Source organism: Scleropages formosus, chromosome 4, assembly GCF_900964775.1.
Source record: "Scleropages formosus chromosome 4, fSclFor1.1, whole genome shotgun sequence".
Classification (NCBI taxonomy): Eukaryota; Metazoa; Chordata; class Actinopteri; order Osteoglossiformes; family Osteoglossidae; genus Scleropages; species Scleropages formosus.
The window spans coordinates 28442141-28455790 of NC_041809.1; the positions used below are offsets into that span (position 1 = coordinate 28442141).

At 40.5% G+C, this 13650-nt stretch overlaps 1 protein-coding gene and 3 pseudogenes across 2 annotated transcripts in view; all 4 read left to right on the forward strand.

Moving 5' to 3' along the window:
- LOC108934196 (protocadherin gamma-A11-like) overlaps positions 1 to 13650 on the forward strand; it is a 96588-nt gene that overhangs the window by 18906 nt on the left and 64032 nt on the right. The window lies entirely within an intron of this gene.
- Positions 1610 to 4129, forward strand: LOC114910428 (protocadherin gamma-A11-like; annotated as a pseudogene).
- Positions 5249 to 7800, forward strand: LOC114910427 (protocadherin gamma-A11-like; annotated as a pseudogene).
- LOC108934118 (protocadherin gamma-A11-like) lies at positions 8965 to 11551 on the forward strand (annotated as a pseudogene).

Genomic DNA, 13650 nt, shown 5'->3' on the forward strand with positions numbered 1-13650 from the left:
AATAGTATAGTGAGGCTGAATAAATGATATTACACTTTCAGTATTGTGAAAAAAGAAAATGCATCCTTTTTCAGTTACTTGGTTTTACAAATTTGGACAGAACTACCACTCATTTTGCCCTCACCAAGTCCAAATAGTAAATACATTTTACCCCATATTGAATATGACATACCACAGTCAATTTTGACAGTATTTCATCACTCAAAAATAATTAAACTTGTTGAAGTCAAGTGTGAAAAAGTAACTGCATCAGCTTCTGCATCTGTTCAGCACTCATGAACCTGTTGATCATGACATTCTTCAATTCCTGTTCAGCATGTTTGGATTTTGCCTGTTCTCCCCATGTGTCATGGAGAACAGAGGACACAGGGGAGACTGGACCCAAGTGCAGGGTTGTTTAACCAAGGGATTATACATGTTCGCATTGTCGGGGACGGGCAAAGAGTTTGTAGGTCGGCGAACAGGACAAAGGCAAGAATCAGAGGTCGTAGTCGGGAGACAAGATAGGCGGCTGTTTTCTGAGGCGAGGCAAGGGGGATGGGATGATTGTCTGAATGACATCCTGCAGCTGAGAGATGTTTTATAGCAGAGTGCTCCAATTAATGCCAGGTGCTTAATCGGAGCCAGGTGCTGCTGGTTGAGGTGTGGGTGTGGTTGTGACACCTACCTTTTTCATTTGTTAGTTGTTAGTATAACATTGTGTTGGGGTTTCTCATTACAGAGCAGTAAGTACTGCAGTGGTGAGACACAATAATTTGTAACCTTGTGGTTGTTTGTTTGAATCAAAGTCCAGAATGTTAAAATGCTTCATTTGAATCAAAGTAACTTTAGTACTTAGCAGTTTTTTGGCCCAATACTTTTTTTATTTTTTACACACACACAAACTGGCTAAAGCCGCTTGTCCCAAGCAGGGGTCGCAGCAAGCCGGAGCCTAACCTGGCAACGCAGGGCGTAAGACTGAAAGGGGGAGGGGAGTCTGTTCCAAGGCACCCCAAGCTAGACTTGAACCCCATGCCCACCAGAGAGCAGAACCCAGCCAAACCCACTGCTCCACAGCACCCCACATTTTCACTTTTACTGAAGCAAAATTTTGAACAAGAACTTTTACTTGTACTTCAGCAATTATTTTTTTAAAATAAAAGTACCTTTGCATGAGTACAACAATGCATATTTGACACAGCTGTAGACAGAGCAAACTGATGCTCCTTTGAGACAGGCAATATAGGATGTACTGAGCCTGAAAATACTTAATTTAGCTGCATTGAAGATCTTATCTATTGATTTCTGCAGTTCCTCGTTTTTACTTGTTTCACTAAGGCAATAATTTATGAAGTTATTTTATGTGGGCATTTCAAGGTTGCGTACATATTCGTAGTAAAGGAAAACCAAACACTTCACCACAAACGCATATACTGTATATGTAGATAACAAGACACCATTCTGTAAAATGTTCCATTGTAACAAAACAAACGTGCTTTTCCAAAGCGTGTCTGCAAGGGCCGCTGTTGGTTCAGGAGGCGATCTTGAGCTAAAAATATCGGGGATGTCTGTCATCGATTTCCTTACAATTCAGAGTGTGGCCCAGTGGTGGAAGGAGACACTGGTGAATTACAAGAGTACAGAGTGGAAGAAAGCGGTCGGACTATACCTACCTGAAAATATTGTATATTTAAAATGAGTTTCTAGAAGAATCGTTGAGAATCATGGATGATACATTTCGCGTTGATTTGTTTTTTTGATGCGTTTTTCTGGATCAGTTGCTGTAGTTGGAAGCTTGATTTAACCGAGAACAACAAACACAAGAAAGAAGATGGCATTACGGAAACCATATTACGGTTGTATTTCTCTGGTTCAACTTTGGTTTATTATTTTCTTTGATTGTACAGTTCACGGGCAAGTGCGATATTCTATTCCCGAAGAGATGGCGAAGGGCTCTGTTATCGGCAACGTGGCTGCGGATCTGGGCATTGATATTAAAAGACTGAAGAGCGGACGAGCTCGTGTCGTTACCGGAGACAACACCCGCTACGTGGATCTCGTTACAGACAAAGGAACACTGATGGTGAACGAGAGAATAGATCGGGAGGTGCTGTGTAAACAAACTTCTGCGTGTAGTTTTAATTTAGAGATAATTCTCGAAAATCCGATGCAATTGATTGACGTAACTATCGAAATAACAGATGTAAATGACCATGCCCCGACATTTCCGAAAGATGAAGTAAACATTGAGATCAGTGAAACGGCTACGCAGGGCGCGCGCTTTCGACTGGACAACGCGTACGATCCCGATGTTGGTGTAAATACCATACAGAGCTACAGTTTGAGACCAACTGATAATTTCGTGTTGAAGCAGGAGACGCGTCCTGATGGTAATAAGTACATTGAGATGATGTTACAGTCTCCGGTGGACAGAGAGAAACAGGAGGAATTGTCTCTTATTCTCACAGCTACAGATGGAGGCCACCCTCAGAGGTCCGGAGTAATGAAAATAAACATAAAGGTACTAGATGTGAATGACAATGCTCCCGTTTTTGGTAAAAAGCAGTACAGAGCCTCCGTTAATGAAAATTCTCTGAAGGGAACGCTTGTGACAAAAGTAAGTGCAACGGATGCAGACAAAGGTGCCAATGGAGAGGTCAGATACACTTTGAGACTAACAGGAGAAACAGAAAGTGGACTGTTTGAAATAAATGAGATGTCGGGGGAGATATTTGTTACTGGAATAATAGATTTCGAAAAAGATGAAAAATACGAGTTAAGTATTGAGGCGAAAGATCACGGAGGCTTTACGGATACATGTGCAGTGATCATTGATGTAATTGATGTCAATGATAACATCCCCGTGATAACATTAACATCATTTACAAATCCAATTCCTGAAGACGCGTCACCTGCCACTACAATAGCAATTATTAATGTCAAGGACTTAGACTCGGGACAAAATGGTCAAGTGAACTGCATTGTCACAAAATCCCCTTTTGTAATAAAATCGTCCATTAGAAATTATTTCATTTTGCAAATCGATGGTCAGCTAAATCGAGAAACACAGTCCGAGTACAACATCACTATATCTGCTACAGATGAAGGGTCGCCTTCTCTCTCCAGTAATAAAACGTTACATGTTAGGGTTTCCGATGTGAACGATAATCCTCCAGTATTTGAAAAACAATCATATACTGCCTTTGTAGTGGAAAACAATTCTCCGGGGACGTCGATATTCGCTGTTAGAGCCACGGACTCAGACTGTTGTCAGAATGCACGAGTCTCGTACGTTCTGGAAGATTCGGATGTGAACGGTGTTCCTGCGTCCTCGTTCGTTTCATTAAATTCGGAAACTGGTATTATTTATGCCGTCCGCTCATTTGATTACGAGCAGCTTCGTGGATTTCAGATCAGTGTGAGAGCTCACGATGGAGGATCTCCTCCTTTGAGTGGAAATGCTACTGTTCATATCGTTATTCAGGACCAGAACGACAACGCACCGCAAGTTCTGTACCCAGTACAGACTGGTGGATCACTGGTGGCTGAAATGGTTCCCCGTTCAGCAGATGTTGGCTACCTCGTCACTAAAGTGGTGGCTGTGGATGTGGACTCTGGACAGAATGCATGGCTCTCATACAAACTGCTGAAAACGACAGAAAGGGGACTCTTTGATGTGGGATTACAGAACGGGGAAATCAGAACTGTCCGTCAGGTCAGTGATAAAGATCCAGTGAAACAGAAGCTTACAGTTGTAGTGGAGGACAACGGACATCCCTCTCGATCTGCTACAGTCAGTGTGAACGTGGTGGTGGCCGACAGTTTCCCTGAAGTGCTCTCGGAATTCAGTGACTTTACGCACGACAAGGATTACAGTGACAACTTGACATTTTATTTGGTTCTGGCTTTAGCTGTGGTCTCCTTCCTCTTTATTTCATCTTTAATTATTATTATATCAGTGAAAATCTACAGATGGAGAAAGTCTCGCATCTACTATCAGTCCAATTTACCAGTTATTCCTTATTACCCACCACATTACGCAGATGCTGGTGGTACAGGGACACTGCAGCACGTGTATAATTATGAGGTCTGCATGACAACGGACTCCAGGAAAAGTGATTGCAAGATTATTAGACCTTGCAGTCAGAACGTTTTAGTGATGGATCCCAGTGCTGAGATTATGAAATATGGGCAAAGAGAGATAAGTGGTCTGGAAGAGCCTGACTTGTCCGAAAAGGTAAGGGAAATATTGGTTTTGTATACATCTATATTATTTCCTACTTTTCAATTTACAAACTGCATTATGTAATGATGTAATGATTCACCTGAATATTAACTTTAAATTTCACAGTGCTGCTTTAAAACTTTTGGTAATAGCAAGGATTTTTCTCAGCTTTGGCGGTATATTTTTGTTTGTACATTTTTAATGTAAGCGAATATTTGTATTCCCATTCATTAATTTTTCGATGGCACTCGTACTTATCAGAGTTGGGTTGGAATCACTGGGCAAAAAACTAGAAGGGATATGATGTGGACAAGACGCCAGTTACTGCAAGAATGATTGCATTTGTATTTTGTACTACATCTAAACGGACGCAAAATGGCATATTTCTGATGCCAGAGTTTCTTCCACTTCAACAGATTGTTATATTATTAACACTCCTAAGAAACGATTAAGCAAACAGTGCCTTTGTTATGGTTCTCTGTAGTGATAAATTGAACCGAAAAAAAAATTATCAGAGGTTAAAAAAAAAAAAACTCAGAGTAAAAACTTGATAAATATGCCTGGTATTTTGGTATGGTGGACTGTCTGCTGTGCTGAGATGTACGTCGTTTTGGAGAAAATCATTTGCTCTATGAGTAAATGTAAACATACTGACATAAAGTGTTATTTTTTTTCCTGAATTCAGCTCTACATAGATTTACCTTGCTTCCTTTATTGGATGTGGGCAATGAAATAAAAATATAAACTGTACATCCATAGCATTAGCTTTTAAATTTTGTGTTCAGAAATATTTAATTACTTATTGGTTGCATCAGTTTAACATTTAAATATCTAATACACTTTTATGCAAACAACCAGTATTTGAAAAATAAGGAGACTTTTCAGGTTCGGTACTAGTGTCAACAATGTTTATATTTTAAGTCAAACACATGTCAGGAAATCACTGCAACAGAACAGAGGGATGTGTTTCCCGTGCGTGTCTGCAAGGGCCGCTGTTGATTCAAGAGGAGAGCTGGGGCGAACAAAATGCAGAAGGACGTCCCCTGTTTTTTTCCAAACTGATCGAGGCCCAGAGCGTGGAGGCGACATTGGTGGATTGAAACGGCTCGGATCACCACACATTTTCAGGCTATACAAAAAAAAAAGCTTTTTAACAGGAACGTTCACATGGAGATAATATTTAATGCTGATTTTTTCCTGGATACTCGTTTTCCTGGCCAGCTTGTTTAATTTTGCTTTTGCGCTATTCATTAATATAGCAGCCGAAGAAAATGGCATCGAGAAAGAAATGTCACGGTTCCATCAGTCGCTCCCGACTATGGTTCATTCTTCTTTTCTTTCACTATCCTGTTCATGGACAAGTGCGATATTCTATTCCTGAAGAGATGGCGAAGGGCTCTGCTATCGGCAACGTGGCTGCGGATCTGGGCATTGATATTAAAAGACTGAAGAGCGGACGAGCTCGTGTCGTTACCGGAGACAACACCCGCTACGTGGATCTCGTTACAGACAAAGGAACACTGGTGGTGAACGAGAGAATAGATCGGGAGTTGCTGTGTAAACAAACAACTGCTTGCAATTTTAATTTAGAAATTATTCTTGAAAATCCGATTCAGTTAATTGATGTGATGATAGAAATAACAGATGTAAATGATCATGCACCGACATTTCCGAAAGATGAAGTAAATATTGAGATCAGTGAATCGGCTACGCAGGGCGCGCGCTTCCTCCTCGACAGCGCTTACGATCCCGATGTTGGTGTAAATACCATACAGAGCTACAGTTTGAGACCAACTGATAATTTCGTGTTGAAGCAGGAGACGCGTCCTGATGGTAATAAATACATTGAGATGATGTTACAGTCCCCGGTGGACAGAGAGAAACAGGAGGAATTGTCTCTTATTCTCACAGCTACAGATGGAGGCCACCCTCAGAGGTCCGGAGTAATGAAAATAAACATAAAGGTACTAGATGTCAATGACAATGCACCGGTTTTTGGTAAAAAGCAGTACAGAGCCTCCGTTCATGAAAATTCGTCTAATGGAACGCTTGTGACAAAAGTAAGTGCAACGGATGCAGATAAAGGCGCCAATGGAGAGGTCAGATACACTTTGAGACTAACAGGAGAAGCAACCAGTGGAGTGTTGAAAATCAATGAGATGTCGGGGGAGATTTTTGTTAATGGACTAATAGATTTTGAAAAAGATGAAAAATATGAGCTAAGTATTGAGGCAAGAGATCACGGAGGCTTTACTGATTCATGTGCAGTAATTATTGATGTAATTGATGTCAATGATAACATCCCAGTGATAACATTAACATCATTTACAAATCCAATTCCTGAAGACGCGTCACCTGGGACTACAATAGCTGTAATTAATGTCAAGGACTTGGATTCCGGACAAAATGGTCAAGTGAACTGCGCTGTCGCAGCAAAATCCCCCTTTGTAATTAAGTCGTCAATCAGAAATTATTTTACTTTACAAATCGACGAGCAACTAAATCGAGAAACACAGTCCGAGTACAACATTACTATAACTGCTACAGATGAAGGGTCTCCTTTTCTCTCCAGTAACAAAACGTTACATATTAGGGTTTCCGATGTGAACGATAATCCTCCAGTATTTGAAAAACAATCATATACTGCCTTTGTCTTGGAAAACAATTCTCCGGGGACCTCGATATTCGCTGTTAGAGCCACGGACGCGGACTGTTGTCAGAACGCGCGAGTCTCCTACGTCCTGGAAGATTCGGATGTGAACGGTGTTCCTGCGTCTTCGTTCGTTTCTTTAAATTCTGAAACTGGTATTATTTATGCCGTCCGCTCATTTGATTACGAGCAACTTCGAGGATTTCAGATCAGTGTGATAGCTCACGATGGAGGATCTCCTCCTTTGAGTGGAAATGCTACTGTTCATATCGTTATTCAGGACCAGAACGACAACGCGCCTCAGGTTCTGTACCCAGTACAGACTGGTGGATCACTGGTGGCTGAAATGGTTCCCCGTTCAGCAGATGTTGGCTACCTTGTCACTAAAGTGGTGGCTGTGGATGTGGACTCTGGACAGAATGCATGGCTCTCATACAAACTGCTGAAAACGACAGAAAGGGGACTCTTTGATGTGGGATTACAGAACGGGGAAATCAGAACTGTCCGTCAGGTCAGTGATAAAGACCCAGTGAAACAGAAGCTTACAGTTGTAGTGGAGGACAACGGACATCCCTCTCGATCAGCTACAGTGAATGTGAACGTGGTGGTGGCGGACAGTTTCCCTGAAGTGCTCTCGGAATTCAGTGACTTTACGCACGACAAGGATTACAGTGACAACTTGACATTTTATTTGGTTCTGGCTTTAGCTGTGGTCTCCTTCCTCTTTATTTCATCTTTAATTATTATTATATCAGTGAAAATCTACAGATGGAGAAAGTCTCGCATCTACTATCAGTCCAATTTACCAGTTATTCCGTATTACCCACCACATTACGCAGATGCTGGTGGTACAGGGACACTGCAGCACGTGTATAATTATGAGGTCTGCATGACAACGGACTCCAGGAAAAGTGATTGCAAGATTATTAGACCTTGCAGTCAGAACGTTTTAGTGATGGATCCCAGTGCTGAGATTATGAAATATGGGCAAAGAGAGATAAGTGGTCTGGAAGAGCCTGACTTGTCCGAAAAGGTAAGGGAAATATTGGTTTTGTATAAATCTATATTATTTCCTACTTTTCAATTTACAAACTGCATTATATAATGATGTAATGATTCACCTGAATATTAACTTTAAATTTTACAGCGCTGCTTTAAAACTTTTGTTAAAAGCAAAGATTTTCTCAAATTTGGCAGTATATTTTTGTTTGTACATTTTTAATGTAAGCAAATATTTGTATTCTCCTTCATTAATTTGTCGATGGCACTCGTACTTATCAGAGTTGTGTTGGAATCACTGGCAAAAAATTAGAATGGATTTGCTCTGGATACGACGCCAGTCTACTGCAAGAATGATTGCATTCGTATGTTGTTACTGCAGAAAACATTGCACTACATCTAAACGGACGCAATATGGTACATTTCTGATACCAGAGTTTCTTCCACTTTAACAGATTGTTATATTATTAACACTCCCAAGAAACGATTAAGCAAACAGTGCCTTTGTTGTGGTTCTCTGTAGTGATAAATTGAACCGGGAAAAATGTTTTCCACCTCTGATTATAATCAGCGGTCAAAAAAAAAAAAAACTCTGAGTAAAAACTTGATAAATATGCCTGGTATTTTGGTATGGTGGACTGTCTGCTGTGCTGAGATGTACGTCGTTTTGGAGAAAATCATTTGCTCTATGAGTAAATGTAAACATACTGACATAAAGTGTTATTTTTTTTCTGAATTCAGCTCTACATAGATTTACCTTGCTGCCATTATTGGATGTGAGCAATGAAATAAAAATATAAACTGTACATCCATAGTATTAGCTTTTAAATTTTATATTCAGAAATATTTAATTACTTATTGGTTGCATCAGTTTGACATTTAAATATCTAATACACTTTTTTACAAACAACCAGTATTTGATAAATAAATATTTATGCTTTAAGTCAAGCACATGTCAGATAATTACAGCAACAGAACAGAGGGATGTGTTTCCCGTGCGTGTCTGCAAGGGCCGCTGTTGATTCAAGAGGAGAGCTGGGGCGAACAAAATATAGAAGGACGTCCCCTGTTTTTTTCCGAACTGATCGAGGCCCAGAGCGTGGAGGCGACATTGGTGGATTGAAACGGCTCGGATCACCACACATTTTCAGGCTATACAAAAAAAAAAAGCTTTTTAACAGGAACGTTCACATGGAGATAATATTTAATGCTGATTTTTTCCTGGATACTCGTTTTCCTGGCCAGCTTGTTTAATTTTGCTTTTGCGCTATTCATTAATATAGCAGCCGAAGAAAATGGCATCGAGAAAGAAATGTCACGGTTCCATCAGTCGCTCCCGACTATGGTTCATTCTTCTTTTCTTTCACTATCCTGTTCATGGACAAGTGCGATATTCTATTCCTGAAGAGATGGCGAAGGGCTCTGCTATCGGCAACGTGGCTGCGGATCTGGGGATTGATATTAAAAGACTGAAGAGCGGACGAGCTCGTGTTGTTACCGGAGACAACACCCGCTACGTGGATCTCGTTACAGACAAAGGAACACTTGTGGTGAACGACAGGATAGATCGGGAGCTGCTGTGCAGCGAAATAGCTACGTGTAGCTTCAGTTTTGAGATTATTCTAGAAAATCCTATTCACTTATACAGGGTTACAATAGAAATAACAGATGTAAATGACCATGCCCCGGCGTTTCCGAGAGATGAAGTAAATATCGAGATCAGTGAAACGGCTACGCAAGGCACACGCTTTCGGCTGGACAGCGCGTACGATCCCGATGTAGGTGTAAATACCATACAGAGCTACAATTTGAGACCAACTGATAATTTCGTATTGAAGCAGGAGACGCGTCCTGATGGTAATAAATACACTGAGATGATTTTACAGTCTCCGGTGGACAGAGAGAAACAGGAGGAATTGTCTCTTATTCTCACAGCTACAGATGGAGGTCACCCTCAGAGGTCCGGAGTAATGAAAATAAACATAAAGGTACTAGATGTCAATGACAATGCTCCCGTTTTTAACCAGAACATCTATAGAGCCTCTGTCGCAGAAAACTCATCTAAGAAAACTCTTGTGACCATAGTGAGTGCAGCGGATGCAGATATAGGAGCTAATGGAGAGGTGAGATACACTTTCAGACATAAAGCAGAAACAATGAGTGGAGTGTTTGAAATAGATGAAATATCGGGGGAAATTTTTGTTAATGGAATCATAGATTTTGAAAGGATTAAAAAATATGAGATAAATGTTGACGCTCGGGACTATGGGGGCTTTACTGATTCGTGTGCAGTAATTATTGATATCATTGACGTGAATGATAATATGCCCGTGATAACATTAACATCATTCACGAATCCTGTTTCCGAAGACGTTTTGCCCGGGACGACTTTAGCCGTGATAAATGTTAAAGACCTAGATTCAGGAGAAAATGGTCAAATTAACTGTTTCGTCGGTGAAAATAGTCCTTTTGTAATCAGGTCTTCGCTTACAAGTTACTTTACTCTTGAAACCACAGAACAATTAGACAGAGAAACACAGTCCGAGTACAATGTCACTATAACTGCTACAGACGAAGGGTCGCCTCCTCTCTCCAGTAACAAAACGTTACATATTAGGGTTTCTGATGTAAACGACAATCCTCCAGTATTTGAAAAACAATCATATACTGCCTTTGTCTTGGAAAACAATTCTCCGGGGACCTCGATATTCGCTGTTAGAGCCACGGACGCGGACTGTTGTCAGAACGCGCGAGTCTCGTACATTCTGGAAGATTCGGATGTGAACGGTGTTCCTGCGTCCTCGTTCGTTTCATTAAACTCTGAAACTGGTATTATTTATGCCGTCCGCTCATTTGATTACGAGCAACTTCGGGGATTTCAGATCAGTGTGAAGGCTCACGATGGAGGATCTCCTCCTTTGAGCGGAAATGCTACTGTTCATATCGTTATTCAGGACCAGAATGACAACGCGCCTCAGGTTCTGTACCCAGTACAGACTGGTGGATCACTGGTGGCTGAAATGGTGCCTCGTTCAGCAGATGTTGGCTACCTTGTCACTAAAGTGGTGGCTGTGGATGTGGACTCTGGACAGAATGCATGGCTCTCATACAAACTGCTGAAAACGACAGAAAGGGGACTCTTTGATGTGGGATTACAGAACGGGGAAATCAGAACTGTCCGTCAGGTCAGTGACAAAGATCCAGTGAAACAGAAGCTTACAGTTGTAGTGGAGGACAACGGACATCCGTCTCGATCAGCTACAGTCAGTGTGAACGTGGTGGTGGCGGACAGTTTCCCTGAAGTGCTCTCGGAGTTCAGTGACTTTACGCACGACAAGGATTACAGTGACAACTTGACTTTTTATTTGGTATTGGCACTGGCTTCTGTTTCCTTTCTGTTCATTTCATCTTTGGTAGTTATTATATCGTTAAAGATCTACAGATGGAGACAGTCTCGAATCTACTACCAATCCAACCTTCCTGTTATTCCTTATTACCCACCACATTATGCAGACACTGGCGCTACAGGAACTTTACAGCATGTGTACAATTACGAGGTTTGCATGACAACGGACTCAAGGAAAGGCGACTGCAAGTTTGTCAGACCTTGCAGCGAGAGTGTTGTTTTTCTGGATTCGTGTGTTGAAGAGAAACATGGGCCAAACGAACGAGACTTTGTGGATAAAGCAAACATTTCCGAACAGGTAAGAAAAATCGTACTGATTTAAATACCTTTTTCTCCTTACAAATGTGTTCCGTAGTTTATTGAGCAGTGCCAGTAGTGCACTGACTTCTGCAGATCTGGATTTTGGTTTTAGAGGTAGTGTTACGCAGAAATATCTTTTTCATCTAACACTTTTAGTCCTCCTACTCTAAAAGTACAATATGTTTCATATTAAATATTTTCCTTTGGTGGATATGGGCCCTTTGCTCTTCAAGCACGGGTTCGGATAAGGGTCAGTCTTTGTGGTTTCCATGTTCTCCTTGTGTTTGTGTAGGTTTCCTTCATGTGCTCCAGTTGATCCAAAGAAATGCATTTCAGGCTAATGTTGGTTTCGAATTGCATGATGCGAGTCAAAATGTATGTGACTATTTTGCCATGGTGTAATGCCCCGTCCAGGCTTCAAACCTGCTAGACTAGCATTCGGTGCTTCGGGATAGGTTCTGGAAAACCGCAGCCCTGCCGTGGACAAGTGGTTAGTGGCAGTAAGTGATATTACAATTCCAGTGTTGAGGTAAAAAATCCATTTTCAATTTTTTGGTGTTTATGAATGACAACATAGAACTCATTTTGTCTTTTGTGAAATCCTAACAGTAGAAAATTAACTTCATGTGAGATATAAAATACCACAGTAACTCTTGTCAGTATATCTTTTTCATGAGTAAATATGAATTGTGAAAAAGTAACTACACTTTGACCACCTTCTAAGTCTAAGTCTGCTTGGTATACAAATCTACAATTCTAAGCCACCTAGGACAAAGATGTCAAATGTATAATAGTTAAGAACAATTTTGATCCTGTTTTTATTTTTTCTATTTATTTGAATAATTTGACAGTATGTTAAATTTATTAGTCCTGCAGATGTAATATATTCAAATGTTGACTTAAAACTGTATGTTGTATTTGCTAGCATTGCAAGTGATTCGGAATATAAAAATGCGTCATTTGAATCAGTGTAACTTCACTGCTTGAGTAGTTTTCTGACATGATTGTCATAACTCATATGAGTTCTCAAAGGGAACAGAGAGTGTTCGGAGACAGGATTTGGGGGGACTGATCTAGGAATGACACTCAGGAGGTCAGTGTGGGTTTGAGGTCCAAGGGGCTTGGTTGAGTTCAAGGTGTCATCTGAAGAGTTGTGGTCGTGGTTCGAAGAGCGAGGGTCGAGATCCAAAAGGCAAAAAACAAGGAGCAAACTGAGTGCAAAGAGAGACGAGGTTTCTCAAAGAGATTGAACAATTGATGCAGGGAGGTCTCTTTCTCTTGAATTGTGTTTTTAATGAGGTACAGGTGCATGTCATGTATCTGGGATTAGCTACAATGACCGTTCTCAGTAGCATTTTCCATTGAGGGTGTGACACTGATACTTTTTTGCTTTTACTGAAGTAACTTCTTTGGACAAGTACTTTTACTTTGTACTTAGTAATTGTTTTTGAAAGTAAGATGATTTTATATGAGTACTATGACTACTTGGCTACTTTACCCACCTCTGTTTACATCTCAAAGGATACAGTGTGATGCTTTTTGTGATCTTCATTCATTCATTCATTCATTCATTATTTAAGCCAACCTTGTTCAGCACTTTATAAAAACAAATTGAATTTAGCTTATCCCAACCTTAGTGTTTTTTTTCCAGATATTTAAGCTGCCCACTGAATCGATCAAGCAAGAAGTTGACATTGCTGGAAAATATTTCTGGGGTCTAGCTTTTGACTGAAAACTGCTTCTTCTCTCTTGACACTCAGGAAACTATAAACACTTTTAGAGAAGGTTCTCTTTGTCCACTGGTCTTATTTTTGTGTTCTACTTTCACTTTGACTTCACAGTTTTTTTCTTCTTCTTGCTGTTATTGTATTTGCACTTAAACATACTATGTGTTGAATGTACTTTAAAAATCAAGGCAATGTTTTGCATACACCTTATTTAATAAGAGAATTTTTGGTGAATTAACTTAGAGAACCTTTGTTAGCAGCGCATGACTTAATGAGGTTCATTTAACTCTACTGCCACATCAAGTGAACTCCAGCAACAAAATGCAAGTTGTTTCAACCTGACATGTAAAGATGAACTCTCTAA